The sequence below is a fragment of the Euprymna scolopes genome, chromosome 9, assembly GCF_053919585.1.
Source record: "Euprymna scolopes isolate OS-2025 chromosome 9, ASM5391958v1, whole genome shotgun sequence".
Lineage (NCBI taxonomy): Eukaryota > Metazoa > Mollusca > Cephalopoda > Sepiida > Sepiolidae > Euprymna > Euprymna scolopes.
Genome location: NC_136490.1, coordinates 9,906,377 through 9,933,157, shown reverse-complemented (window position 1 = coordinate 9,933,157; position 26,781 = coordinate 9,906,377). Strand labels below are relative to the sequence as shown.

General features: G+C 35.0%; 1 protein-coding gene and 1 pseudogene across 14 annotated transcripts in view; one reads left to right on the top strand and one right to left on the bottom strand.

The window, feature by feature from the left end:
* LOC145284430 (lachesin-like) overlaps positions 1-26,781 on the bottom strand; it is a 1,332,212-nt gene that overhangs the window by 791,077 nt on the left and 514,354 nt on the right. The window lies entirely within an intron of this gene.
* Positions 23,676-23,812, top strand: LOC145285304 (U2 spliceosomal RNA; annotated as a pseudogene).

Genomic DNA, 26,781 nt, shown 5'->3' with positions numbered 1-26,781 from the left:
GGAAAAGGCAGGAATTTTGTGTATTTGAATATCTTTTCATTTGGAATAGAAAATAGATCTCCCCCCTCCCGAAAGAAAAACAAAAGTAAATAAAATACGCCAAAAAGACAATTCCATAAATGCAGGCAGTTCTACTTTGAGCCAATTGGTTTCCGTACCAATTACCATTCTCCAGAAGAACGTAGTTGGTCTTAAAATGAAGAATGTGTGAGCAAGGAAACTGAAGAGTGAGCGGGGGTGTGAGTGGATAGGGAAGGGGTAAAAACAACTGCATCTAAGTTTCAGACACCTGTCAAAGTTAGACACCTTCCTTATGTTCAAATGTCGAATCTTTTTGGCAGATTTTTAAAGATTTCTAATATGATTCCATTTATTAATTACGGAAAGTGTTTGCAGTCGGCGTGAAATGAAATTACCTCACTTTAAACAAGAGATAACAAAACACAAACGTGTGTGCGCGTTGATTCATGTAAGTGCAGACACACGCACACACACACATATATATATATATATATATATATATATATATATGTGTGTGTGTAACACGCACGTGTGTGCGTTAGCATTATTTTTGGTGCTTGTAGATTTTGAGTATCATTGTTATTTCTAGGATTATCTCGATATGTCTCGATACGCCGAAAAATAATTCATCAAATAAAACATTCTTTGGAAAAATAAAAGGAAAAAAAAATAAAAATCTAGTAGAAAAATGCTTTTGTTTCTGATTCTTTTTAGATGAGGATTGATTGCTCCTATGATTTGGATTTCTTTGACTACTGTTCTCATCTTCACTGTTATTTTCACAAGCTTCGATCTATGTAACCTTCGACCTTCTTCAAGTGTATCACGTTCAACACGAGAATCTTTCTGTTGAACTAATGAATCTGCATAGACTTTTGAACGGAACTCCCCGGGGTAGGATGCCCTCGTTTCGTCAGCCATGACTGGGTAGAAATCTTAAATTCACAAATGTATTTTGAGGAAGCCCGCACTGATTATTGAACTTTCAATTTCCTGTGGAGCTTTAAAACTGATTTTTTAAATACTCGCCCAAAGTCCAAGTACTTGATCAGATTGTAAGTACTTGATAAAATTCGATTGTAAAGTTATACTCTTTTCGAGCGTGAAGTTCCAATCGTTAGTGCGGGCAACACTCCAAATACAGTTGCGAATTACTTAGGACTTCTACACAGCCAGGGCTGACGAAACAAGCGACTGCGTTCCATGAAGATTAAATAAAGGGTTCCGTTCGAAATTCTGTGTGGATTTCAGAGTTTCATAGAAAGATTCACAATTTAAATAAGATACACATGGACGTTGTAAGAATAACACTTGAGATGAGGACAAAGAACAATTCCAATACAAAGCATTTTTTTTAAAAGTTAGGAGGCAGAAATGAAAATTTTATTTTAAAGATTTTTTACATGCAAACCTCTCTTTACATCTTTCCCTGACCTTAGCAATAAAGTTTATGCACTAATGTCATGGAGTAGGTATGAAAACATCATATCTACCCGGCTGGAAGCATTTTATGTTATTTCTATGAAAAGTGACTCATTTTCTGACATCTTAAATATCATTATTATGTTCGGATTAGCCTTTATTTTCCATGCTGGCATATTTTGGACGACTTTTAGAAATTGTCTTCCAAATTAACTATGGTACATGTATAATTCCACATTAAAAGCAACAATTCTTAGATAAATAGATATAGAATATGTTGGAACAGGAGGAAGTGTTAAATTTGGATAGGAGAGAATGAGAGATAAATAAAACCTGACCAGAGATAGGTAAGATCAAAAGTCAATTTCTAAAAGACATCCGACTATCGGTTGTGGGCCATAAAATCAAAGACCATAAAAAGGAAGCAATGCTTCCAAATAAAATTAGACTAGGAACAGAATGCTATTAGAAAAACAACTCTCAGTCATAGAAGCGCCTTTACACGTATAGAACATAATCCAAAAGTTATGCCATCGATTTTTCAAACACCATGTACAAGCAAAGGTAGACATAAATTCAACAGTATTTTAAATTCTGATGGAAACAATCATGTTTTTTCTACAAGGTAGTCACCACTTATCAAGGCCCGGAAGTCACTAGGGGATAAGGGTTATTGTGTGTACAGTATGTTAGTGTTAATGTTGGAGATCTGATAAAGTGTCATACTTAAGGAGGCGGTTCATCAGGAATTTGTTCACATTGGACTTGAAGACATCCAGGTTGTAGTCAGGTGGGAAACAGGCAACCGGAACAGAGCTCCACAGGCGTGCACTTCTAAGAAAGAAGCGTTGTTCATGGAATCTACGTTTTGATTTTGGCACAGATAAGGAGTGGGGAAAATTTTTGACAGTGGTTTCAGCTAGGCGGGTGTTTATCGTGAAAGATTGGCGAGGGGAGGACCAGAGATCGGAGTTCAGACGAGCACCTTCTATGGTAGTAACGATAAAACAAAGACAGGCTCGCAACGTCTCTCCTGTGGGAGAGAGGTTGCAGAGAATACAAAAGGGCATCACCCACTAGGCCACGAAGCTTATTTTGTACTCTGTTAAGGCAGGATAGGCTGTTTTTAGCAGCTCTTGCCCAGATGTGGCAGCAGTACTTCATCCTTGGACGTACTTGGCTTTTATACAGATAGAGAATTGCATCAGGGGTGAGATATCTTCTGGAGCGGTGTTGATTTAATGTTGATTCGATGGCAAATATAATTGCGCTAATACCCTGCACTTCTTTATCATCGTATTTTGGTTTGGGTTTTTACTATCCAGTCATCGCTGATTAAGGCGCAGATCCACTCAAGACTAAATAATAAACGAATGTTTTTAAAAACAATTCTTCCAATTAAAGACATTTTTGTGCTGCCTCAATGTAAATACGCTCAACCAGTCTGAGAATCCTTTAAATCGCAACGTTTCTGCGTTGAGGGCCTTACATGCTCTCTACTTTAATGGTTTGATTTCTCAAACTGCTTGTCTTTCGAAGCTCTTCATGTCTACGTTTACCGAATTAACATGCAGGAATTTAAATGTTATGTGAACAAACAACTCTCCACTTAGAATGTCCCTCTAAATGTGAGCCCTAATTCTCAGTAGCCTCTTTCATATCGGTAAAAATATGCCTTGTTTGGCCTGAATGTAATAAAACAGTGGCAAATTAACTTTTAACTAATTAACCACCCCCTTAAGTAAACACTTCATCAAATCTCCACACTAACGTAATGTACTTGCAATAACCCTTATCCCTGAGTGGCTTCCGGGCCTTGATAAGTGGTGATCACTGTGTAAAAAAAAGAAAAAAAAAACCCAGATTTTTATGTCAAACATTTGATTTGCGATAGATCTTGACTTCAAAATTCTACAGAATTTTAAACAGATGTACAAGTATTTAGATTTGCACATACCTTATTCACAGATTGAAATATTTATGTGTATATTAAACACTCACGCAATGGATCTACGAAGATTCAATTAAACCCCGAACTTTAACCCTTTAGATGGAATCACGAAAATCGGTAATATGTCTCAAGGCTAAAAGCATGGTATTCGGGAAACTAAACACGTGAAAACTTCTTACCAGTTTTTCATCAAATTAATTTCGTATTTGCAGAGACGTAACTTTCCATGAACAAAATTTCTTTCCAAAAACTTATCTGTGAAATACATTACCACAGGGCTGCTTTCCAGAATACAACCTGCCCTTTTGTAAACCCTGTGTTAAGAAATTCTCATGGAGCCGTCCACTCGAATAATCAAATTCTATTTTAATCCTCTCATGGTGTTCTTTATCACAAACTGACAATTACCTCAACCTTTATCCTTGAGTGACCTTTAAACCTTAAGCGATGACTAGCATAAGAAATTTCAGTAACCCTTATCCTCAAGAGGTTTCAAGCCTTGATAAATTATGGCATAACTCTTATTTTCCCCTTTAGTTTTCACATTCAACGAACAATGTTTCTGACAGAAGGAAGAATGCCGTTTTCTGGGTCATAATCTATTTTATCTATCACTTATCGTTGGCTTGTTTTTGACTTTAAAGTAGTATTTTCAGCTCTTCACATAAAGTGGCGTCATGCTTTGTCCGGAGTTATTTCCATAAAAAAACCTGCTTTATCTATGAGAAAAATTGTAAGTTGTTTCCATGTTATTTTATGCAATAGCTATTTTGATTTGATATTAAATAATTCAAAAAGTGTTACATATTATTTTATTAGAATCCTTCCAGACGAGTAATCTGTATATTTATTTGCGGAGTGTTATCCTCATCTTCATAATGGTTTTCTGAAGAAGGCTGGAGGAATTTTGGTGAAACAACTATGCAGGTGAGAATACCAGATAAACAAACAAACTAAGAGGTGTTGATTTGCCGTAACCCAAGCAACCACAGACCATTAAACATCAGTATTTTGCATTCCTATGGTTCTAAGCGGGGATTTATTGCTTGAAATTGAAAAGATAACCAGACTTAAATAATCCCCCAAAATGTCTGGCTGATTCAATCATTTGGACCGTTACATCACTCACACCTAAAGTCAAACTAATCTCTCCAGTTTAGAAAAAAGGTCAAGTATGTCAGTAAGTGGAGAGGTCAAAAGTGACGGTTCGCACCATCCGAGTGAAAAGTTTCTTGAGCCAAAGTGCGAGACGACTGAAAACTAATTATTTGTAATTTGCCGTTAATGTCCAATCCCCACATGTCCGACCTTTTTTACTTTTAAATTCAGTTTTGTTGGGTTTTTATTTTATTTTGTTTCGTCTTGTAACACTGATAAGAGTTCCAGAAATGGCAATCGCATCTTCGGTTATCTTAGCGAGTGTGGAAACAGATCAGATATGGTAATATAATTTCAAGATGATTTCGAGAAAGAAACACAATTATGTTTGAGAATGCAAGAAATGGAGAGAAACTGACTTGGCCTTTTGGTCAAGATCAAAGTGTAGTATCTGTTCTTCAGATGCTGCACTTCCATTTCTTGTTCTCTTTCAGTGGAGGATCAGTCCTTCATGACTGAGACAATTTTTTTTATTTTTGTACCTTTTCTCCAAGTTATATAAAGTTGTGTGTATGTGTGTGGAGAGAGAGATAGACTGGGCAGAAGAAAAATGAGGAAAACAGGAGACCGAGAGAATGAGAGATAAAAAGATACTAGTTGAAATAGAAATACGTTACACTTTTGCACTGGGCAACGCCGGATACCCCTGCTAGTTATATATCTATATTTCTTGATAAACATTTGTTTTCATGCGTTCCTTCCACTCTACTTTCTTATTCTTTATTTATTCTCTTTATATTTACTCGCATTCTTTCCCCTACCCCATCTTTTCTTATCCTCCCACTAGTTCGCAACAATCGCCTTTAAATTATGTAATGTTGTAACGAAAACATCGTCTGTTCTATTATTGCTAATCTGTACTCCTAATCTGCAAGGAAACATTTATTTTCCTCATCGCCCCTGTCGTCTCATAGGTTTGTGAATATTTAAATTGATTTTTGCCAGGGTTAAGATTTAGATGCACAATAAGAAAAAGCAGTTTCAAGGTTGACTCATCACCCAATCAAGTTGGATTGTTTTAGAAACTTAACACAGGGCTGTGCGTATTATCAGCTAATATCAGCGCAAACGTCAGTAACCGCTAGTTGTCTGTATGTCACTGATGATCAGCAAAAAAGAACATTGATCTAGCTGGAATCAGCTGAAGCCACGCATAAACTTCTAGTGAAGTACGTGTTTAGTTTTGATGCGGAAACTTTGGATTGAATCAAGGACTTTTAAATGAACTGTCAACTCTCTTCAATTGTTGCAAACACAAACTGCTCGTAAACCATTTTAAAATTCATGGTCGCTCTTAAAACTCTAAAATATATTGGCCGATCCTTTGTTCAAGTAACTTGTACAGTTTGATTAACAATCCTGTTTTAGCCTTCTTTTGTGTTCCTTTGTGACCAACTTCCTCTACTTTTTCCTGCTGATAAATTATTTTAGCTTTTCTTACTTCCTAACGCTTGGGTTGGGAGAATAGAATAGTCGATAGAATCACTCTGCCAGACATTTTTATTCTTTATTTCACAAGTGGAACACAGATATAATAACATCTCGTGATAAATGCGTGGCAAAGCAACACTGAAGTCGCATTTTGCCGCAAATTGGTCAAAAGCTGCAACTGATGGTTTTTGAAATTCCTCATATAATTTACATAGTCTTATAGGAAAATAAAAAGAATTATATAATTAGGCTAACAAATTTTTAAACTAAGTTTTGTCAATAAATTCTGATCAACACATCACTTGCATCCTTATTTCAACGGAAGCGCAAACAGAACTTCTAGAAAGACAAAACTACCGTTCCCATAGGTAACTTACTGCCGATGCAATTCTCTACTTGAAGAAGAGCCAAGTACGCCCTAGAACGGAGTATTGTTGCAATATCTGAAAGGAAGCTGCTTGGAGCATCCTATTCTGTCTTGACAAAGTTCCAAACCGACTTTGAAACTTGGTAGATGCCCGTTCTCTTCCATGCAATCTCTTTCTCACAGAAGAGATGTCGCAGGTCTGTAGGTTTTATCCTTATTTTCCAAACAAGTGCTCGTCTGAGCTATACGCTGTGGCCCACGCTTGCCAAATTTTCACAAATAACACTCGCCTAGTTACTACCAATATCAACAATTTTCTTCGCTCTCTATGCCTGAATCTAAACGTGGATTCCATAAAAGCTTCTTTTATTGAACTGCCCGCCTATGGAACTGGTTCAAAAGTTTGCTTCCCAGCGGACTACAATATGGTCGTCTTCAAGTTAAATGTAAACAAGTTCTTGCTGAAGTGACCCCTTAAATCATTTAATTATACCAAATTTCCACAACTAATAATATGCTGTTGTCCCAATGACTACCGTACTCATTAACCCTTATCCTCGAGTGGCGTTCGGGCCTTGAAAATTAATTTCTTTGTAAAAAAAGCTTTATTGAAATGCTGAGTGCAAGACTCAACAGAAGCATGCAACCCAAATTACCTGAACAACGATTCGCATGATATTCGAACAGGCGTCTACAGCAAAAAGAACTTTCCTACGTACAAAGCCTTTATCCATTTTGCTTAGATGCACCTGAAGATGGTCGACGTTTATATCTACCGAAACCTGTGAGAATAGTCGTCCAAAATAATGAAAATTATCAATTCACATTCAAATTTCGAAACGATACTTGCTTTCCATTGGACTATATTCGTATCTATACCAAAACGCAGATTATTTCACATATCTATATCAAAAATTGTCATTATAAAAGAGAACACTTCCTTTTGTGAACGAACGCATGTTCTTGGGTGAATGCGAAACAGCATAAGAAATACGTTGTAGTTAAAATTCTAAAGAGAAACGCAATTCTATGAAAACTAAGAGATGTTATTACTAATATCAATTAGTAAAATTAATCTCAACTCTCGCCTTCATTAATATCACGTAATCAATTCTGAATCGTCCGTTTTGTTTTCAACGGAAGGTTAAGTATTTTCCTTTATTTGTCGTCATCGTAAATTTTAAGTTAATTAACTTAATTACATGAAACTAATTACTATTGAAGATTGTTTTCATAAATCTTAAAAAAAAATAAAGCATAACTTTAATCGAATTCTTATGGTTTTAATTCTTTTTTTTTTCAGTTTTAACCTTAATGCTGTGTTTATAATCCATTATAAAATCGAGGTAAAATTGTTCTCAGTTGAAGAAAGTGATCCTTATTTCAATTTATTAGATGAGTAAATGTGGTGTTGGTTAAGCAATGTTTAGTGCGCATATAAAGGAAATTTAAATTTATAGAAACAATACAATGCAAACGTGTAACGAATTCACACTGAAGCTGTAGAAAATTAAGATATAACAGGTGAATAAGATGTGCAGATTTGGCTTCATATTATATATATATATATATATATATGTGTGTGTGTGTGTGTGTGTGGATAAGTCCCTTACCCTTACGGGGTCGTAGGGGCGGTTCATTATTTTTATGCAGCGTGCTTTGGGCAAAAATAACCTGGCGGCGTCCATACTTCTCTGGGCATATGTTCGTAAGTTCAAGTCTAGTTCGTTCCACAAACCTTTTCATTTATAATGCTGACAACATTCACGTTGTCTTCTCGTAAGTATCTGATATTTTCTATAAAGAATTCTGACTAAAAAGGTATCTAGGAAACCAATGCCAATAATAATAATTTGATTCAGAGGAAATGAACTTCATTACTTGGAGAAGAAAAAAATCTCATAATTTGAATAGATACTCAAAACTATAAATTGATATTTTCAGTCGTATAAACCATACACTGTTTTTAGCATTTCATTTATTTGCAGCGGAAACTATTTTTTTTTTCATTTCGAGTGTACAAACAGATTCTGAATTTTCTAAATTAACAAGACATAAGTTCACTTATTAGGTGGAACGATAAAATTGCCGCCATAGAAAAGATATGATTCCATTTCCGTTTGATGCAAACCGGTTTTCATTTTTTGTTGCAGACCGTCTACTAGTCGGTCAGTTGTGTACAAATCCCCAAAGCGATATGAGCCTTCTATCATATCTGAAAGTGACAATGTTCGATGAGCGAGATCGAAGATGCGCTGCTGTACAACTCATATTCCCTATCGATCCAAGTTATGATAACAAGACCGTTTCCAGCACTATCAAAATGCAAATACGGACGGTTAAACGCTTAAGGGGCACAGTTCAACAAAGTTTCCGGCCACGGTTATGGTTCTATGTGTGGTTTCAAGTGAGGGCCACATCATGCCACCTCAGATCTTCGAAGTCGGCTTGAAAGTCAACACCAAAATTGACCTGAATGCGCTGAAGCGTGTGGTAATCCTTTGCTGCAAGCAAGTGGCTGCCGGCAGAATCTGGTTGTGGCAGCAAGACTCAGCGCCGGCCCATGTCCAAAGAACCCCAGACTTTGCTTCAGAAGGAGTGGTACGACTTTGTATCACTCTCTCACTGCCTCCTCCTCCCCCTTCGTGTGGTCATACATCGAGAGAACATCACCAACATAACCTCCCACAACACCACAGCCAGCCTGATTGCTGCCATCTGCCGAGTATTCACTGAGCTCCCGTCGGCGTTTGTGGAAAGGCATGCTCTTAATTTCGGACCCGTATCGAGGTAGTGATTGAAGTTAAAGGCGGCTACATTGAATAGATGTCAGCTCTACTACATAATCAAGTTACTTGAATTGATTTTTTCAATAAAAGTTGTAAAATTCAACTTTATCATTCCACCCTGTACATATAAAGAGAACATTAAGTTTTGTTGCATGGCGGGAGAAGATATGCAAGTCATGTGATATGAGTCGTAGAAACATGCTGAAATCTGTTGACCTAAAAAGAAAATCAAAACTTAACAATATAAAGGTGTTTTTGTTCAGGACAGAAGAATCCTTTAATCTAATCACATTCAAAATTGATAAATAAATACAAATTCTTCATTTAGTTGATGGAACACAGTTGGGGTAGCAGAGTCAGTTAACACGGGAAGGGTACGATAGAATTATACAGAGGAGTTTGAGAGAAAGTTAATACCTGGTTGATTTGTTTGGACGACATTTTTTAAAAGTCGTTCACCAGATGCCAAGCAAATGTTTCACAAATCATGATTCATTTTAAATTATTTTTTCATAAAAAAATACACCCAATCTATCGACAGATAATAGTAACCTTGATCGTCTGTTTATCTGTGAAACGGTCTCTAAACTCCTGTCAACTTTTGGTCTACAAACATGAAACTTAATATACCGAGGAGTTGGACTTGTAGAACAAATTCGATTTGGTTGTTAGCTGGTAAAAGTAGCTGTTAAGGGGTCAAAATTAAGAAAAAAAATTGACACTTGGCAGGCGTACGTCGGCTTTAAGTGCTCTTGCAGGCATGTGCAGATATACAGTGATAGCTTGAAAAACCGATTTGTAAAAGAGTTTATATGCGTAAGGTTTTAGATCAGACGATACAGACTAAGGCTAGATCGCTTAATTTTTTGATGATGGTATCCAAGTTACTTATTTTATTAAACTTTAAACTATTGCTATATATTGGGTACAATATAATAATCAATAGATAATTGGCTCTATAATAATAAATACAAAATCTGCATGCATTAAAATATATGTAAGCATATTTTACGACCGGGCAGTACCGATCACCCTGGTATTTATATATAAAAGGCACTTTGTGTGTGTGTGTGTTGGTTCCTTATCGATTTCGAAACGGCTGAACCAATTAAAACAAAATTCACACAAATGTACTTTAATGTTTTCGTTAAGTAATAAAAATTGGTAGGTTGTGATAATCAAAAAATTCGATTAGAAAGGAACAGTCAGAGTTTTACCAAATTTAACATCTTTATACAACCTAATATCACAAGTGAATTTGAGAAGTTTTATCACCGCACAAGCAAAAAGGACGGCGTATAAAATCAACTGTACGTTTTTGATAAGACAGGGACGCGTTCGAATTGAATATTTCTACTTAGAGCACAATTGAACCATGATACTTAACTTTTACACTTTAAACTTTAATTCAAGCCATTATATAAAAAGTTTATAAAACAACAGTAAGTCTTTACAGTGCAATGTAGACAATTTATTGTTGACTAAGTCACTGCGGGGAAGTATGTGAGCTTCCGGTGCACCATGTTGGGTCTCTGGAGCGGGAACTAATCGATTTGATTGAAAAGTAGGCAATTTCACAGATTTCGAAGACAATAAAATTATTTATTGCAATCCGGGGTAATATCGGGTCTCCCTGCTAGTTATCGATACAAACCGGAGCACGATGGTCCACCTTGATATTTTGATAATTCTCTCGGCTCTGTAGCAAAAGAAATTCACATATCAAATATTTTCTGTTTATACTTTTACATGTGTTCCAGTTTCATCTCTTGAAACTAAAACATTCACACCCGAGATTATTTGTTATCTGGGGAGACACAGATCCGAACAAATACCAGATGATGTAATGTCCGTATTGTGTTTTCTTACGATACGGACATGCGTTCAACTATTGACAATGCTAATGTTCAGCTGACACTTGGTCGTATAAGTTAAATAACATTTTGTGCAATGTTGCAAGATTAGTTTAATGCATATTATACATGAGTACACCAATAATAATGGCTATTTTTTAGATTTTGAAATGACATTTAATTTAATAATAACCTGCTATTTTAATACCAAAACCTAGATATGCGATTTTGCACGAGTAACACAAATCAAATACGTATATATTTTATTGATAAAAAAAAACTGATGTGAAAAGTTCATTAACATTTTATAAATGCAACATTATTAGCATTCTCAGTATTATTGAATCCAGTATTCCACAAAATCTTCATGCAATCCCTGGCAACACGAGGTTTCCCGTCTGTAGATATATACAAATACGCATTAATTCAATGAAAAAACAAAACAGAAAATGTATTCTGATCGACTGAACTTATATACCAGTACTCCTATAAATTTTTTTTTTTGTGTATTGATATTCGTATTCAAAACCTTTTTAAAATTATTTTTTCAAGAAAATAAACTTTTCTTATATATAGCTCGTGGAATTGCATCATCTACAAAAGATCTAACTAATTTGCATATTCTTTTAAACATTCATTATAATTAATTCTCTATTAGTTTTTTCAGTTTTCTTATGGGATGATCATCTTTAGTTAACTATTAGGTGTAATTATATTCATGCTGATAGTCTACATAAATACATACTTGCGTACTATTTGCGCATTAAGTTTATAGTAAACGTAAGCCTCTTTCTATATATATATATTATGTATACGTATATAAATTTGCTGAAAAATGTTTGCCTACTAAACTGTTCTGTCAGTTTTTGGTCTACAGTATGTAACATCGTCGCATTTCCGTGTCTGTTTTACACGTACTTTAATGGAGTGTACTCTAATGAACTCATTGCAACTGTATCCCTTCGACGTCCATACTTCAGACTAACACGACAATCAGCAAAATCCCACCCCTTCGCTGTTGAGATTCATAGATACCGAAAAGCCTTCTACCTTAATTTTACAATTCTCAGTTTCCTGCTTCCCTGACTATACTAACCAGCAAAAATCTAAATGTATGTGACCAAACATCACGCTGCATAATTTCCGTCTCCCCGTAAACACAATCCCAAATAGTCGCCATTTACATTCGAACTGGCAATATTACTATATTTGAGGTGAAAAAATAAAATCTTGCGTGAACCAGCTATTCTTATTGGTTATGTATTAGACCGTATTTTCAGCGTTAAACGCATAGATTGAATAGATGCATATAAGAATGTCCGTTCTTGCCTCGTTTTTCTTTTTAAGTAAAGCACAAATATATATATATATATATATATATATATATATATATATATATATATATATATATATATATATATATATACGATAAACTCGGTATGATTTCTCTCACCAGACCATTTCAAGTTAAAACAAAATTTAGGGATAATGATAGTAAAAAACGGCCTCTTAAATAATCTGCTAAACGAGCCTGGTGTAAAAAGGCAAAAAAAAGTAACCAAGAAATTATTTTTGATAGACAAATGAATAGATGGGCGGAAGAGGTAGTGTCCACAACACATAAATCTAAAAGACGTATCCTTGTTGAAGAACCGTCTTACAAAAAAAAAAGCAAAAAAACAAAACAAAAACAAAACACCGATGGAATCCTCTTACAAAAAAAATCTTATTTTTTGTAGTTTTCATGAAAAAAGGTTTTCCATACTATTATTTAGTAGTAGTAGTAATAGTGTTGGCGACGAAGGAGTTGGAATAGTCCCCCACCCCCGCCGTCCCTCACACAGCCTCCATACACCTGCTGGAGTTTTATTTATTTTTGCTTTTCCTATTATTATGATCACTTAATGGAGGTTCTTTACATCGACTTTACGAAAACAAAAGAAAATGAAGATGAGAAGGATGGGGAGGAGGAGAGGTCGGAAAGAATCTCGCGATTCTTGGAGAAACAGATACTTGTTCGAATCAGCACGGCTGATGCGGCGGCGGTGGCTGGGTGCGGATGGTGGTGTTGGCGAGGGGGGTTGATGGTCGGATGTTGGAAGCAAAGTGAAACAAGAATGGAAATCACATCACATTTTTATAATAATTAAACATGGTTTGGCAGTATAATCGCATTTCTTCAGCTTTTACTTGTCAAAATGACTTACGTCTCCGCGAAGAAAACGCGACCGGACCGGCTGGGAAACGCAGAACGAGACGCCAACAGAACGAGCAGGGAGAGAACAAGGGAAACAAAGAAAAGAAATAAGAACAGAAAACAAACCCAAGGCGGTGTGCACTCGACTACTAGAGACATAGAAAAGCCCCTCTCTCCTCCCTCATATATATATATATATATATATATATATATATATATATATATATATATATATATATATATATATATATATATATATACGCACACGCATATATGTTCTGTGCATATGTAAAAAAAATAAAAATAAAAAAAGTAACGCACACGTAATATCTACACATACGTATATATTGACCCATACAGTTGTGTAACGTGCAATATTTAAACGTTTACAAACCCATAGATGTAGGTTTTATGTATAACATAAAAAGAAACTGGAATCTTAGGAAGATTTCCCTGCACTTCTATGCTCATGGCACCATATTTCTATATTTCTTTTAATGCCACCAATTTCGATTCCTAATACAATAAAAGGAGAGAATATTTTGAAAATATTTTTGTATCGGTGTCTTATGTAGAAGTTGAATTTCATTAGAATATACATATTTAAACTTTTTATGAATGTTTCCCTTAGTCTGTACTTACAGATTCTGGACTAGTTCTATTACTTCACCGGTAAAATTCACACATAAATACACTTAGTTTTTATGTAGGCAACGGATTTTCACGAGGTCCATAACGTTTTGAAGTTCGATCCTTCGGACGCCAAATATCGAAAAATTGACTAAAAACATTAATTCCTTCACCCTCAACCGGACATTTTCTACAAGGAGGGGTCGCTTTTTTTCGCTGATATTTTCTAAAGTCATCCCCTCTTTTCGATTGACTAGCCTTAATTTAAATCTTCGCCTCTTTCGGTTTGACGATGGACGCAACGACAAAGACGTCACGTTTATTTTCGAATTCTTTTCCTCCTTCGCAGTGCGGGTTCGAGCTTGCCTGCCTACTACCACTTTTTTTTTGCTCAACACACATCTCCAAACACCCGGGCAACGTCGGGTATCCAGGCTAGTATAATACGAAATCTGCATTAATAAAAAAAATATCATATTTAACCGTATTTTACGACCGGGCAATGCCGGGAGGCCTTCTAGCATATGTACTAATAGTGATGAATCAATAGATTTACAACATTTATTGCTACCGTTTTCAGAATTCAGATACACAGTGGTCTGGTGTATGATCGTTTCAGAGACCACTATGTATATTACTCACAATCTACCCACCGATCATCATTTGAATGCGTAATTAGCAGAAGTATTTTTGAACAGTTAATAAAATGTAATTACATATTTGTAGTTTTATTGTTCGGTTTTGTCTATATGCAATAATTACGTCGATATTAACATTTGTATCGAGAAAAATTTGTATCGAGAAGCAGTAAAATCATTTTATTGTTTATATATGCATTTTTATGTGTCCTTTTTCAGCGCGTTTCACCAAGCTCACAAAGGTTCAGTCACACTTCAACATTTTACAATTCTTTTTATTAAAGGAAATTTATATCAAGAAACATTTGTATCAAACGATGAAATTAAGATTGCTGTTTTTATTACCGTTTGTATTGTTGTATGTTATATATTTCTACTTTTCGTGCTCTATTGTTTCAACTCTGTGACTTGGCGACTCCCTCATCTTGTTTTATTGTCATTCTCTCAAAACAAAGTATATTGTCAGTGAAATTTCAGGATCTGTTTTGAATTGGAGGGGGATATCCTAAGTGAGATATTATGCAAAGAGCTGCTTGTTTACATTACATTTCAATGTCTACGTGTGGATATGGTCGGGAAACAGAAAGCAGAGAGGAAATGCCAACGACAAGCGGTTCCAGGAAAGGAACTAAGTGTGTAAAGATTTAGTGACCTTTTCAGTGAAGTGGTAGGATTTTGCTGCTGGTTGAGGGATTTACGTTGTAAGGTTACAGTAATCTATAGTATCTTTATTGCTATCCATTTATTTATATATAAAATACACTGTGTGTTCTTAATAGACTCCGAAACGGCTGTGCCGATTGTTTCGAAATTTGTCACAAATTTACTCGTGTCTGGAGATGCTTTTAAATAGGTTTTGTATGGAACTGTTTTCGATAAGTATAAAAAACCGATAATCGAAAAAATCCAATTCCAGGAGGAATTCCGATTTTGACCAAAGTTAACACCTTATACAGCCTAACATTACAGTTGCATTCGAGAAGTTTTAGCACCACAGAAACAAAAAGGCCCAGCATATAAAATCAACCGTAGATTATTTTATAAGACAGGGGCGCGTTCGAAATGAATGTATCTATTTAGGACACAATTTTACCATGATACTTGATTTTTGAATTTTGAACTTGAATTCAAGCCATTATATGTCAGAAATATATTTTTGAAAAATCAACAGCAGTTTCTCTACAGTGCAATGAAGATTAAAGTGTATTCTGTACTAATTTAGTGCGAGGAGGCATGTGGAGCTTCGTCTCGTTACATCGCGATGGGTTCCTGACTAGAGCTAGCAATGAATCGATTTGATTGAAAAATGGGCGATTTCATCAATTTCGATGAGAATAAAAGTTTGAGAGGGTGGAACATTTCTTGTTCCTCATTCACTCGCGGGAAACGTTGGATCTCCCTGCTCGTACATAAATATAAGTAACAATGTTAGGGAGTTAACTATCAAACATTGAGGTGAGTGTATAATAAAGCTTACATAAAGTCGAGATGATGCCCTCTCAAAGAACAATTTAAAAACATTTATAACCGATAAAACCATCACGTATGCAAGACAGGCTCCTTGTAGTTTTATTTCACAAGTTACAAGTGCATTAAGTTCGTCGGTGCACATTCCGTTCAAGTACAAACCTTCACAACACAAGTACAGCTGAAAAGACAACACCCATGATAGAGTTTAGACGGGCCCACATATTTCTATTGGGGGCTCTGTCAGTTGGTCTCTGGCGTTCAAGACTGAAATCGCATTTTCGTCAATAAATACGAAAATTAAGCGGACGCATCTAAAGAATGCAAGTTTTATTTATTTTAGTGTTTTTTTAAAAAAATTCTTTTAGCTCATTACTTGTCTTTCCTAATTAAAATTGTTTTTAATTTGTTCGCAAAAGAAATTCAATTCAATCCAAATTCTCATCATTTTTCATTAACTCCACGAAACGAGCAAAGGTCACCGATTTCTCGCTGACGAGGTCAAAACATGAAATATATTTACGCTACTTTAGACACAGAAATGAATTTCGCCTGTCCTTTCCCTCCTCACAATCTTCCGTTTTTAAACAAATTAATTTTCATATTTTCGCCATACATTCTTCAAAAACAGGTTTGCCTGTCAAATATATTTTCTTTTCGTTCATTAAATATTGATAACTTTTTGGTTTTGCTAGTGTTTTTTTTTTACCGTCACTCGATTATTTGCTTAAACAAAATTTTGCCTTCATTTTCCAAATATGAAAACGTTTGTCTTTTAAATATTTTATAATTAGTTTAGGTTGAATGTATGACCCCCACTCTAACCCCCGATTCCTTTTTATTTATGTTTAGTAAAAAAAAAAAAAAAAAAAAAAAAAAAAAAAAAAAAATGAACACATATGATGCACAGCGAATATAAGTTAATGTTACTGGTTAAGTTGTAGTGGCGCCGCATGGCGGTAAACGATGGACTAGCTGGCTCAACTTGGTGCGGTTGTGTGAGAGTGCTTGGGTAATATCGAACATTGAAGCTCTTCTCTGCCCAGCGAACGCTGTTGTCGGTTCACCACTTCTATCTGCTCGGTCTTATTTTCCCCTGGAGTCTTCTTTGCAGAATAGTCTGTAACTCCTAAGCGTTACGTACCCATACCATCTGAGATTTCTCTTTTTCACCGGTCAGCAAGTCTTAACAATGACTCACTTATTAAGTGACCTTTCTGCTGACTTCATTGTTGGTAACATGTATAAAATGTAAACCAGTTATCTGAGGCATCTCATTTCCACTGCTTTAATCCTTTGTAGGTCTGCATTCAGTGTCCATGCCTCGCATACATAAAGCATGATTGAGATACTAAGGTTGGTAGCATCACTTTAATTGCTAGAGGGATGTTTTTGTTCTGAAGTATAAAAAAGCTAACTTCTATTTCTCCCATAAATAATTCTTTTCTTACCCACTCCTATTCTAAAAAGAATGGCCTGTTAGATTGGCCAAGGCGTTCCTCTTTAACCAATATTTGTCGCGCGGAATACATAAAACCCCTGTTCTTCCTCTTTTTCGAATGGGACGCCAAGCTGTCAAGAATAAAAACCCTCTCCTTTAATGAATGCGACTACCTATTTGAACATTCTAAGAGCCGTCTATTCTTGGACGTAAAGGGACTTTCTGTAATTATAGTTGGACTTCAAAAGCCGCAAACAATAAATTTAATTCAATACAAATATTATCCTTATTTCAAGCTTGTGTGTGTATTCTATACCTCTGTCTTCAGCATTAATCCCAACTCCAACAAGCAAGAACCGAATCACTCTCTGTCAAATTATTTTAGAAGACAGAATGTAAGTAGTCTTGTTGAGAAATGTAGATAGGTAAAATGCATTTTAAGTTTAGAAGCAAATATATAAAAAAACAGGAACGCTTTATTTCATTTATTATTATCAAAACATATTACTGTTTTTTGAAGCAATAATATAACATATTTAAAAACATAGTAATCACGAACTATCCAACGACCATCATCTGAATGTTTAATTAGTGCAAATACTTTTTAGTTAATAATGTAATTTTCGATATTAGGCATTTGTAACTTTATAGTGTCATTTTCTCTCTCTCTCTCTCTCATATATATATATATATATATATATATATATATATATATATATATATATAATTTAAAGGTTATGAGGGTTTTTGAAGCATGAAAAACGATAGTAATTGCCTGTATTTTTGAGATGAGGTGTTTTCATTTATTGAGATTGTCGGACTAACTGCCTCATCTTGGTTGTTATAGTCACAACGGTTCCCCAGTTCGATACAAAACACCTGATGAAGGCCGGAGGGCAAAACGGCCGAAACTTTGTGACTATAACAACCAAGATGGGGAAGATAGTCCGACAATCTCAATAAATGAAAAACGATGATACTTTTTATATTTAATATTTTTATTGTTATTTTTTATATTTCAAGCGGACCTCCGCTCTTGGTCACAAAAATATCGAAAAGAAAAAGAAAACCGTTGAAAGAACCGGAGATTTGTAGCGTGGATAGCGTTCATTCCTATCAATCATGTTCGAAAATGTCCACGTGATTTATTTTAGCCGTTTGTGGAAGAAGATTGTGTTTTTTAATATTTTTCATTGTTGCCACGTAAAAGCGTTTAACTCAAACGGCAAAAATGAGACGCAATTGATTCCAATATGTATAATGGAATAGAAATGAAACATATGCAAGTTGCATCTGATCATTAGTCCTGCGTCTCTAGTTCTCCCTTGAAGGAGATGACAATTGTAATAAGTTACGCAATGAAGTAAATTTATTTATAAACATTAGCTTAAGAGTATTAACATATGTGAGTATAGCCGGTGGATAAGATATCTAACAAGGTTGCTATTGAAGTAAGCTCTCCTTAGTATCACAGTGGATATGATGCTGTCCAATACTATACCTAATAACACTTGAAAATCCAGCTAGTATATATATATATATATATATATATATATATATATATATATATATATATATATCAGAAGTTTATTGAATATCTTCATATGCTTTTGCACAAATAATTGAGCACTACAGTTATTCCCCATAAAAAAAATGAAATAATGTGAAAAATTTTAAGACAAATAAAACTCGAGAACAATTAAAAACGAAATACATCTGTTTTTTATTCTCAAGTTGTCCAATTGTCAATTCCAAATGCAACCAAACGTTTAATGCCGGAAAATAAAACCTGCAGACAAAAATTTTGCTTTCAAAGAAAATCTTTTTTCATAACAATAAACAAAGAAACTAAAATCTTTGTCAATAAAAAAAAAATGTCAAATTTGTTCAATTATAAATTTTAAGACAGAATCTTTGAGGAATTTTAATTATTCGTCTGATGGCATCGTTTCGGGATATCGCAACAACGTTTCGGCGAATGTACACGTCTTCAGAGGTCATTTGTAATCAGTAGGGATATGGCAAAGCATATTCTTTTCATTGTTTTTATTCTCGAGTATATATCAGACACAATTAACCGAGGATCACATCATTCTACATTAAAATATAAAAGATGTCAATTTATACATACCTGAGAATCAAAACAAGGAAAAGAATATACTGTTGTCATAGCTCTAGTGATCAGTAACGCTCTGTTAATTTCAAATTCAACCCTTCAACTTATACTTGACCTTCTTTCAAAAAGAGTTATTAGTGTACGCTTTGCAGGGGGCGCTAATGTTGGTTATTACGCGTACAATACGTGGCGTGCCCTCGTTTGATTCAACATAGCTGGTCGCAGCCATGAATATGCGCGCGTCTGTACGTTATATACCTAACTCTGAAAGCGTATACATTTAGGCCGTTATGGCTGCTAACCAAGGTGAGATAACTATTTTAATTTCTTGATAGATATGCTCTTGCAAAAGGCACGAACACCTGCATTGTGTTCAGTTTGTTTAGTGAAAGTTTCTTGTTTGAAAAAAAGGTAATTTTTAAAAATTTTCTAAAAATAATTTGGGCGTTAAAGGGTTAATCTATATTGAGATTATGTTTTCTATGCGCACAAAAATAAAACTCTTATTATACAAATTGAAGAAATAATTCCCTCTATTTGCTTAACATCATTTTTCTTCAGAAAAAATATGATAAACATGGTATTTTTTTCAATGTAGAAAATACATTAAAATAAGGTTAAAGGAGTATTTAAAAGCTGTAATACAGGGTGTCCACAAAGCCAGACTTTGTGGAAGCATCCTGTATATATACATACATACATACATACATACATACATACACACACGCGCGTGCGTGTATATATACAGGGTGCCCACAAAGTCTGGCTACATAATCTACAGGATGCTTCCACAAAGTCTGGCTACATAATGTACCTATTTACTATGCCTCCCCACGGGACAGAGTTAGACACCAGGGTCGTTTTTTAACGTGGAGAAAAGGTACAAAAATAAAAATTGTCTCAGTCGTGAAGGATTTCTCCTCCACCGAAAGAGAACAAGAAATAGAAGTGCAGCATCTGAAGAACAGATACTACACTTTGATCTTGTCCCGAAGGCCAAGAAATGTAGTCAGACTGTGGACACCCTGTATGTGAAAGTTTTGAAATTGGCATGGCTGACTATATATGAAAGGAAGAAAAAACATTGTAAAAAATACAAGAACAATACAAACAAATATGATGAAAATCTAAAAGCAGCAGCGCACATGTGAGTGAGTAGACCTAGTACAAAATTGAATGGCATAGAGAAATTAATGATTACAAATAAATAAATACGGGTCTTCCATCGCTGAACACCTAAATAACCGTTCATGTCCTCTAATTTTAGTATCGACTAATTATCCATTCTCGCGTCACACTCTCCCTCATCATCTGAAGATTTTAGAAACCATTTATTTGAAGTATTTCCGATATTTTTGTTAGCAAAGACGAAATATTCTCGGGCTTAATGTTTTCTATTTGATTCGTTCCCCCATTTTTTCGCTATGATATCCATGCAATTATATCTTTCTCTTAATCGTAATCCACACCACTATTTCTTTGGAGCGATGTTCGAAACCAGATAGTTTGTCTTTTCAGTCTTTATGATTTAAATTCATTTTTAAAAGCATATACACGCCATAATCATGGTGAAGTATCGGTTCCTGTTAGATCACCGAAGTTAAGCAACGTTGAGCCTGGTCAATACTAAAATGAATGACCATTTGGAAATCCCAGGTGCTGTATGTGCTATCGGCATTGTTTTCAGTCAGGCTTGGGTCACTCCCTGCCACTGGACCGGATTCAGGAGATGTGTTGTTGGCGATTGCGCAACCCTTGCTTCATAATTTAAGCGCCGCTGCCCTTATAGGAGATATCCATTGTCTCTAGACTGAACGGTCGAAATGTTGGGAAAATGACAGCCAAGATGAGAATAAAAGTTCAAATTATCTAAATAATACACTTTATTAATCCTCATAAAAAATACGGGATAACATTTTCCTGTCTCTTAAGATTCCAATAGTATTTTCGTTGCTCTGTCAGGTTTATGTATCTATCTACTTATATATAAAAGACACTGTACGTGTATCCGAGTGCATTCCTGATGTACTCCAAAACGGCCGGACGAATTTTTATGAAATTTAATAAATATGCTTTGTGTCTGGGAGTGTTCTTATATAGTTTTTGTATTGGAATGTCTCTGATAAGTATCGAAAATCGTTCATATAAAAATCCGTTTAAAAAAGTAACAGACCGATTTTTGACCAAAGTTTACATCGTATAAATCCTACGACTACGAATGCATTTGAGAAATTTTATCATCGCATAAGAAGCTGGCGTATAAAATCAACAGTAGGTTCTTTAATAAGGCAGAGATTAAAATGTTTATAACCCAATTGGACAATGGCACTTGACTTTTACATTTTAAACTTTAAGTCAAGCCGTTATATGATTTTTTTTTTTTATAAAACCAATAATGATAAGACAGACGCGTTCAAAATTAACGTTTCTGTTTAGGGTACAACTGAACCATGATACTTGACTTGGATTTTTAACTAATTGAAGCCATTATATAAAAATAATTTCATATATAATAGAAGTTTCTCTACGGTGCAATATAGGCTCCAATGTAACGAACTAAGTCACTGCGAGTAGGCATGCGAAGTCTCCTGGTCACCTCAGTGGGTCCCCAAATAGAGCAAACAAACGATTGATTGAAAACGTGGCAATTTCAGATTTCGATAAAATGAAAGTATGGTGTTGAACATTTCTTGACCCTCATTCAATCCCGAGCAACGTTTGGTTCACTATTACTAGTAATATATATATATATATATATATATCTCCTTGCTACTAGAATCAAGCAACGCCGACTCATAAAGGAAAGGCAAGGAATTGTGCAACTTTTGCTTCACAATTTAGCACGTGTCATCCATCATTCCTCCAAAATTATCAAATGGTCTTTGTCACCTCAATGACGAGCATCCAAAGTTACGTTCACGATTGAATAGTGTATTTAAAATATAACGTTCTTGCTTCTTCTTTTTTTTTAGTCGCGTGCAAGCGACTCTATAAGTCACTCCGTCGGTCCGTCTGTCGGTAACACTTTTGTGCTTGGCTTTTTTTGTTAAGATCAAAGGTCTGATGTTAATAGATGCTGTTCTTAGCTTTTTAAGCTTTTCTTGGCCTTTTAGCCAAGATCAAAGTGTAGTAGTGGAATTTGACAAGAGGTGGGTGCACAGCACTAGTTTGTGCATCCGTCGAGGAGCCAAGTTTCAATACGTGTTCCCTCCTTAAGCATGGCACGGGCGGTGCTGGGGCCTTCGGAACCCATCCCGCTTAGGTTCTAGCTAAGAAAAACTTAAGACTCTTGACTGGTGGTATAAATGAGATCCTGTTCCTGATTTTATTTTTTGGTACTAGAGAACCTCTGAGTCTGCCCATCTCCTTTGTGCCACATCCTTGCTTTTTCAACATCCCCGGTCACTCCCCTACTCAGAGGTCACCTTCCAACCCCCCTCCATCCGTTGCTTTGTTTTCTCCCACTGCCATTAAGATATTTTTCCCAATACCCATTAGGGATCGCCCTGCTTGTTTTCGGTTCCCCGGAAAACAGTGGGGGGGGGGGGTCTAGTCACCTAGATTAGTACAGGGGGGTTTCACTAACAACCCAGTAGGATTTATTTTTTGTTTTTGATATGAACACTTTTAATTAGTTTTCCCCTCTCCACGAGCAATCCTTTTCTTAATTCAAAAACTTTTTTATTTACCAATGAAATTGAACTTTATTTTTTCACACATGCACACACACACACAAAATTAATATATTTAAAAAAAAAAAAAAAAAAAAAATGCATACACAAACACACAGGCAACTGTTTATAAATTGTAAATATGGTTTTGATTCTTAAACGCTGAGGATTTATTAGTTAGATTAAGATCCATAGAGTGAATGAGGTATTTTGGTAAATGTTGTCAGTCAAGAGTAAGACTTTTTTTTTTTTTTACTTAATTGTATTTACAAAATTTTAAAAGCAATAAAATATATAAACAAGATCAAAGTGTAGTAGCTGTCCCGGCAGATACTGCAAGCAAAGACCATATGTGGGGTTGCCCCCACATATAAGACCTTGGTCAATGTAGGGGCAACCCATTATACCAATTGTCACTATCTAGCTCCCCTGCTCCCCAGGGAGTTAATCCCCATTTCCCTTTCACTCCTCACATTAAAAATCGGCCTTGTGCCTAATTTGCTCGGTGGGGGAGCAAATAAATACCCTTTTCTTGGCCTTTTGGCCAAGAAAAAGTGTAGTATCTGTTCTTACTACATGCTGTACTTATGTTTGTAACTTTGTGATATAAAGTGGGAGATCATTTTTCTGTATTAATTTAATGTAAAATGATCACCCACTTTACAACCAGTCAGTCTCAAAATCATTCAAGTCATTCTCCAGACCATTCAAGTTGTTTTTGAAGGATTCAAGTCATTTTTTAAGCATTCAAGTCATTCAATTCATCCTTAAGTTCATTAAAGTCATTTACTTTTTTATTATTCATTTCAGCCCATTTTCGGTAATTTTGTTTATCTTTAAGAATTTCATGTCAATCCTACATTCACGCATTCATTCATTACACGAGAGCACGCGGCTAATGGCTATCGGCCTTGTTTTTGTAATTGTCATCTTAAAAAGAGCGAGTTTAAGAGAGGAAAGGGTTTATATTCTTTTGCATCCATCTGTGATTTCAACAAAAGTTGAATCAGTTTCGAAACGAGCAGGTGTTCCTTATGCCTAAACAGCCTTGTTTCAAATCAGCCTTTAGAGAGAACAATTTTAAAGGGATCAAAGAATGTTACAGCCCTCTTTGACTTCTGAAGACTTATTGGTTTACAGCAGATGATGTACACGAACAACCTCAAGCCATTCGATTTCGTCTTGCAATGAACATCTATGAATAAAAAGAAGAAACCGTTTTACAAATAACATTTATTATGACATTTCTGAATTTTGAGATGAGGATTGGTTATTCGTATTATTTGGATTCATCGGACTACTGTTCTCATCTTGATTGTGATTTTAGCAACGTTTCAGTCGATGTAACCTCCGACCTTCTTCAGGTGTATCTTGTCGAACTCGGGAATGTTTCTGTCGAACTCTGAACCCTTTATATACTTCACGGGGGTAGCATGCTCTTGTTCCGTCAGCCATGTCCTAAATAATTCGCAATTGTATTTTTCGGTCGCCCAACCTGAGCACTGAAACAACTTTCAGGAGAAGGTCACTTTTTACAATTGCTTTTTTCCAAGTACTCTAACCACTGTGCCACGGGTCCTTGCGGACAATTCTTATACAAATTTTAGGAGCCTCAGACCTATTTTATTTCTATTTGTAAATATCACTATTTATTACTGGTTATTACTATATATTAACGTATATCTATGTATATATATTAATGTTTATACCTATTACTTGTATATATTATCTATTGTTTATAATTAATGGTTCCCATATCGTATTAAATTCTATACTAGGTCTACTTAGCATTTGGTTATTCCCCAGCACATGTGCTTCTTTGAGTCGTCTTACTCTCCACCGTTCTTCTATGCCTAGAATGTTTACTTCGTTCCATAATGGTAGATGGTTTCCCTTTTCCTTCCAGATATGGTCAGCCATACCTGATTTTTCAATCTCTCCACGTACTACAGCTTTTCGATGTTCTTCTAACCAGACTTTTAGTGGACGACATGTCTCACCTTTGTATAGTTTTCCACATTTACATAGGATTTCATATACAGTTCTTAGTCATGATTTTTTCTGTAGGAAGCTTGACTCTCATAAACTGTTTCCGGAGAGTTGAATTAGTCCTGATGTCATATGAATTACATATTCGTCCAAGTTTTTCAGACAAGCCCTTCATATATGGTATACAAACTGTGGTGAGTTTCTGAATGGGAGAGAGAGAGAGAGAGAGAGAGAGAGAGAGAGAGAGAGAGAGAGAGAGAGAGAGAGACGTGTCGGAGATACACCAGTTCAAATGTATCAGTAATTTTCTAGCACGGTAGAAGGGAACCCATCTTCTTTGCAGTAGCCTTGGCAATATCCTCAATGTATTTGTTTCAATTCATGTTGCCCGTAAATGTTAAGACCAGGAACTTGAATTATGAGAACTCGGGTTGGGGATTATACGTCATGGCTATCAGTGGTTGAGAGATCTTGTGTTGTTCAAGGAAATAAGCTTAGTCTTAGTAGCATTAAATGTTACCATCCATTTTCGGCTTCATTTTACTGCAAAGTAATCGTTATTTTTTTAGGGTCTTCCGTCTTCATGTACATGGGACAGAATCTTTAGTTATCGGAAACGATTTTGAATGGAGACTTAACCGCGTTTTTCTTTCTTTTCTAAATATTTAGTGAACTTTTAATGACGCGGACAGTGGACATGTCAGTTCTTTTAAAAATGAGAATATTCTAGAAAGGAGAATAACGAACCTGCTGCCAACATGCAAGAAAAGATTTAAAAATTGATGAGAAAGATTTTAATTGAATTTTCTTTTTCACTCTTTGTTTGCATAAAATGTGTCAAAATTATGTGTCAAATTTATGTCAAAAAACTGATATTAATTAGGACGAAAAAGAAAGCGGAATAGTTTTTTCGTTTTTTAATAAACCATTTTTAATAAATTCGTTTTTCTAATTGAAAATTTTAATTATTACTCATTATCAAAAGATTTATTTTGCTGGAAACTTTCGACGATCTTAAGACTTAAAAAAACAACAAAAAACAAAGAAAAATGAAAGACATGCCGAGATGTCTTCATTCATGTGAAAGTCTTTAAGGCTCCAAAGTTTATGCAAACAGTAGTGTCAAGAGGGTGACGATGATTTCACACTTTTTTGTTTACAAAGCCATTGGGCGGAAGTGACGTCAGACAAATTTTAAGGTATAGATGACCAATACTGTATGTAATATAGTTTTATTTAAAGCAAATATAAAAATAAAAGTTTTATTCAGTGTTTATTTGAACTTTTGAAACAAAATCATAACCTTTAAAAAAAAAATATGAACTGTACTTTTTTTTTTTAATCAAACATCCGAGGTTTCTATTTTTGTTTGTTTACGTCAAACATAAAAATATAACTGAAATAAAAAATAAGTATGAACCATTGTTTTACAACGTTATTTTGTTTAAAAAATCCTCATGAACTGTTTTTTCATTGTTTGATTAAAAAAAATCAATCTATACACATAGTATTGGTAAAAAAAACAGTTCATAAATATTTTTTATAATTGTACTATTTTTATGTTTGATGTGAAAAAAATTGAAACACAAAAAATAAAACAATGCATAAACATTTTTATTAGAAAACGTTATGTTGTTATA